The sequence below is a fragment of the Amphiura filiformis genome, chromosome 1 (genome assembly GCF_039555335.1).
Source record: "Amphiura filiformis chromosome 1, Afil_fr2py, whole genome shotgun sequence".
Classification (NCBI taxonomy): Eukaryota; Metazoa; Echinodermata; class Ophiuroidea; order Amphilepidida; family Amphiuridae; genus Amphiura; species Amphiura filiformis.
Window position 1 is genome coordinate 16,642,239 of NC_092628.1, and position 6,000 is coordinate 16,648,238.

A 6,000-nucleotide genomic window follows, 5' to 3' on the forward strand; every position below is an offset into this window, starting at 1 on the left:
TCATTTTACTTTCTTGTTAAACTTCACAGTTCAATAGTGTCAAAACACCATGGGTCTACAAAGCCATCGTGTTCAAAACGCAGTCAGTGTTCATTTGACTTCCATCAGTGCTCAGCATTTTGCGAGTTCAGTTGTGAAAAAAAATCTCACATCTTGCCGATGAGCACAAAATTATGAGTGTTTTGTGAGACACATTCGCCTCCCAGCTTGGTTTTCTTCTCCATCAGATGGTTTGGATGGGTATCTTCTGCTGCTGTGTTCTACCATGTGGTCTATCTTCTCTCGGATCATTCACTGCTCTCTGTGTATTCATAGAAACAGGTTGGTGTCTCTCAGTAAGGCATTTAGTCCAGCTGTTGACAAAGACAAGGACAGGTAAATGGGTGTTAGCAAATTTCCTGATATTAACAGAAAGTTGTTTTTTTAGGTCCCAAGCATACCTTAAATGACCTGAACATACAAATTCCCCGCAGCACCATCACATGGAGTCATCTGGCCCAATTGCTTTAAAAGACAGATGGGCACCGCACTCAGGTCTGTAAACACAGGTTCTCGCCCTTTACCTTCTCGACTCATAAAATTGTTATCATTTTTTTAATATTGCAATAACTGATAGTGATAGATCTATGGTAACCAGGGCCTCAGATTCGACTCTCGTAATGATTCTCGTAAAATTTGTTGCGAGAATCAACTTCTTTCATTGAATCATGCAGTGAGTAAAGTGACTCAGATGTTTTTGATTCTTGCAAACTGGAATGAAACTGAGGCCCTGGTAACATTAATCTAAAAAATACTTGCACCAACTCATCTTTACCCTGCGCATGAACGGCCTTTTGAGGAGCAAGAGCAATCGCTTTCTACTGCTCTCCTTAAATCTGATATAGGAGTGATTTTTAGCTCTTAGTTGACCATTCTCTACTTACATTCTATCGTAAATGCTCTAAACAGCTCTCCGTGAAGGCTCCAGAAGAGCTATTCAATGCTCTCCTGCAAATTACAAAAGACAGTCCCTGCCCTGGGGAGGAAGATGAAGGGTGAAGATTTTCTCAAACTTACTTTTTGGAAGCCAATGTCCTTAGCATATGTCCTAAAGCACTGTCTGCATATGTTCAGACCATATTTACGGATGAGCCCATGACGATTGCCACATACACGGCTGAAATGACAAAAGAGCATTGCAGAATTGATTATTCACTGTTGGGAAACATAATTCAATTCTATAATTAGGCCACAAAAAAAATATTGTTGTGTCGCCCTCAAGTGGAAAAATGGGAAAGTTGGGTCGGGCGGTCGAATTTTTTTTTTTTTTTTAACCTTCAGATTTTAAAAACTTGATCCCCTCAAATATTAGGCTATTGAAACTTGATGTTGAGTTTAGCGTCCCATTTTTTTCAGCTCATAATGAGGCAACTATTTCATTATTCATTATTTTCAAGGTTTCATTATCAGCGGCCTTTTACCAATGCTTATGCGCTTTTGTTCATTCTAATTGGGTATCGCCAGTCGCAATATAATGTCACAAACACACATAAACATTTATAAAAGTATAATTATCTTGCTTTTTGTTTTTTAAGTTTTAAAACAAACTAAATGTATTCCGAAATATACCATGCTGGTCTTCTTCACTCCAATTTGTACTTTGAGGATAGGGGGAAATGGGGGGATTGACTCATTAAATACAAAAATAACAATCATGCAGAACATTATGAAATAAATTTTTGGCACCAATTTGTCAAAACTAGGTCTTTCCTAGTTAAATTATTTACAACATCAACAATCTGGTAAAAACATTTTGGCTAGGTTGATTTCTCTTCTAGTCTATATGGTCGCATGTCACAAATAGGTCACCCAAAAATGGAGGATCCGTAACATGAAAACGCTTTCTTCACACTTCAAGTTTGGTTTATTCCAAAAGTATAATACCTATTGTAGAAAGTTTGGTGTCATTTTGTAGATAATTATGTTCTTTGTCAAATACAAAAAAACCCAAGTCAATTGGACATATACTTTGAGATTTATACTTCAATATGTAAGATGTGTCAATGGAGGATCCGGGCGGAGAGCCGGGTGGGAGAGCCCCATAGGATTGTACACAAAATTGTGAAAATATGACCAACTTTAAACCTTTGTATCTTAAAAAGTACAAGTAGCATGGACCACAAATTGCACATACGAGGGGGTATCCAAAAGTTTTTGACATCGCCCAGAAGGAAAAGAGCTATATCGATGAAATTTTGTCAGTGTATTCACTGGTCCTTATGTACATTATGGTCCAAAAATGGTCTCATAAGTATGTTTACTTTCTTTACAGGTGGCGCTAGATGGGCAGTAGGCGCATAACCTGCAAGATGGTGAAAATTGAGGCACACAGCGTGATTAAGTTCCTGCATTTGGAGGGTTAGGCCTACAATGCTCAGCAAATCTATGATGAAATGAAAGCTATCTACGGTGACGATTGCCCATCATATGGCACTGTTGCTTTTTGAAGAAAAAAAATTCCAAACTGGCCACATGTCCCTCACAGATGAGCCAAGAAGTGGATGTCCATCACTTACGGATGATGCGCCACAGTGAAGAAACTCAAAAAACTGGAGGATCTTATCATGAAAAGGTTATGCGCCTACTGCCCATCTAGCGCCACCTGTAAAGAAAGTAAACATACTTATGAGACCATTTTTGGACCATAATGTACTTAAGGACCAGTTAATACACTGACAAAATTTCATCGATATAGCTCCTTTCCTTCTGGGTGATGTCAAAAACTTTTGGATACCCCCTCGTATATCATCCTGGATTGTAGATCTACCTCATAGTAGATCAAATGTAACAAAAGATGTAACTAATAAATTGCCTAATTAAATGCTAATTAAGACAGTTTTCCCTATATGTTACTGTACAAAGTGTGCATGTAACGCTCCGACATTTCCACGTGGCTTATCTCTTGCCAGAGTCACCCTGCTTATTCAAAAGTACACATATTTTTAAGGAAATTTGATGAGGAATTCAATTATGCTATTAGTTTTAGTGCCAGAAATGGAGTTAAAAAGTTTTGATTGATAATGTCATTAAAATTGTAAAATTATTTTACAATTTTTGACCACCCTGTATGTTTAACGCAAGGGATATCAAACTCTTTCTTCCTAATTTGCTTGAAGGGCCCATGCAATGTCTTTCTGAATCCATATTTATTTTGAGCTACATAGCTTTCAGAAAAGAAAAATATGGGGTTCATCATGACAAGAAAGATGCTAATTTTGTTGTTGTTTCACCCTGTATATTTCTTACCCACCCTGTATTATGATGTTATACTTTGTTGATTCGGCATCCTTGTAATATAAGCTTTCCAGAAATATATACTTTTAATGGTCTAAAATGTTTTCATTAAAAGTTGTGTTTAAGTGAATCAAAATTAGTGATTTTTTCTCATTTTACATTATGTTACACAAAAGATGACCAGTTCATGACATGCGACCATATCCTGGTATCCCAAAGGTATAATTGAAATAATTGGATAGAGCAAGGGTCAAAAACCTGTATATTTTTAATGCTAAAATATTTAGATGAATTCATCTAATAGTTCTCAAGGCTTTCTATAGTGTTTGAAGTGTTCAAATACAAAAAAAGGGGTTTAAAAATTTGCACAACAAATTTTCTTTCTGGTTTAGTAGTAATTTGCAAAATAATGAATTATTTTCAGATTTCACATCTCAAACGCTGCACAAAATTCATAACGCTGGCGGTGGACGCTAAACTCAGAATCAAGTTTCAAGTGCCTTAAATAATGCTTCTTCAATTAGGGGACATTTGTCAATTTTGACTTCTGGATTATGTTAGACATCAATTAAAGACTAGTCTTTCAATATAATATTAATTTTAAGTGAAAAACATTGATTTTTTGAACAAATCTGTAAAAATCATCATTCCAAAAAAAAAAAAAAAAAAAAAAAAAAAAAAAATTGCGACCCTGATTTTTCAGGATTTAGGACCGGACGGTTGAGGGCAACACAACAATTTTTTTTTTGCCTTATAAAAAAATCAACCGTACAATATTTACTGTTTGTCCGGGGTTAGACCTCTACACTTTTTATTTTCCCAATACACTTTTTAGCCACACATCCTTTTTATCAGGCATTAAAAGTAGAACTATTTTTGTTAGGTGTTCAATCACTCCCGAGCTCTTCGACTTGCTACTAACTCTTTTTGATGAGAGTTATTTATTGAGCTCCTTATTTTTTTTGTTCCTGTGATTTACTGATTTTGATCCTGCAGGGGTAGGGCCCGAAAGTCGGGGGTTGTTTTCCTGTGTTTTTCACTCTCAAGCTTGCAGAAAATCCAAATACATAGGGTGAAAATTATATCTTGGGGGTGAAAAATATTTTGAGGGTCAGAGTTAACCCCCGAGCTTGCACATAGGGTGAAAAATTAATATTTTTTAAATTTAGGGGGTCATTCACCCCCGATCGGGGGTTAACGCTACCCCTGAGCTCCTGCACAAGTCTTGGTGTGTCAAAGGGAAAGCTCCATCAAATTCTAGATATGAAGGTCTATGAACCGGACCCCCACCCTTTTGCACTTTTTTTTAAAGCAACAACCCCCAAAATATTAAAATGGCAAATTACATGATATTTACTTCCATAAGGCCAAGGAAAGTTGATTTTGAGTTTCCCGTCACCCGCCCTCACTTCATTTTCTGACCCTCACTTGAATTCATTATTGTGATTTTCCAAAAAATACCGATAAAAACTGGTTATAATTATTTGCAAAAAAAATGATGAATATCCCTTTATTTTTTGTGTAAAAATCAAAATCAAAACATACATTTTGCTGTCAACCTTGACAGACTCTTTGTAATATACTTTTGAATCTCATTTGGGCTAAACATCCATCTTCAAGTGAGTGAGCAGCAAATAACAACACATTTTACATGCGTGTTGGTCATATCATGAAAAGCAGACAAAAATAATGAATAATGAAAAAGTTTTTCAGAAATTATGTGACGGGAAACTCAAAATTGACTGTTTGGGGCCTTATACATCGACTGAAGTGAAGGGGCATTTTGATTTCAACATCAACCTTTGGTTGCATGGTCGATGGAAAAAACATGAATCTTGCAATCACCACCTTATACACATGTCACTTGTATGACCCACCCTAGGACCCCCGGGGGATGTGCGTCATGGTTGGGTCATTTACCAACCAATTATTGACGCAGGGTACGGTCATTTACTCAATATATGCGACACAACATACCCCGAGGGTGCGTCAGTGTCAGTCACTTTACCTAGGTGCGTCAATGGTTAGGCGCATCAGTGTCAGTCAAAATACCTAAATGGTGAGTCAAATTTGCGTCATGAGGACAGTCATAATCCTTAACATGTGGGTCAGTCCGTGTCAAATCAACCAATTTTCTGAAAAGTTCCCAGGTGACCCTCTCAGATTTTGATGAAATTCCATCAGAATATTCTTTTGTGGCCACAATGAACCCATACAAAAATTTGGCTTCATAGGCCATGTCGTTTCGAGAAATGGCCCTTTGAAGTTTGGCCCGGACCCCCCTTTTTGGCACTCATGAGTGTCATTGGTGATTTTACCAACTTTGGTGGCTCATAACTTCTTGTTCTGAACAGATATAAAGCTGCAATCTTGGATTCTAGCTAACCTTATGTCATATTTTCAGAATCTGTCTCTAAATTTCAGATATCTGCTTTCCTTTTTAAGTTATGAGCACCCAAAGTTGGTCATTTATTCAACCGCAAGTGTGATTTTGTCATTTTGGGGGTCCCCTGGTGCCAAAAATATGTGGTCATATGACTCAAATGTCATAGATACATTGTCTATAGGTACATATCTAGCCCACAAGCAAGTTTGAGCAAATCAAACCATTAATGGAGGAATGGGCGGTATCCGAAGTTGGGTTCGGGTGAAAATTTGCTGGAGACCCCCCCTCATTCTGACCAATGGTTGACCATGTTGACAGTTGAAACATGAATTAAAATTTAC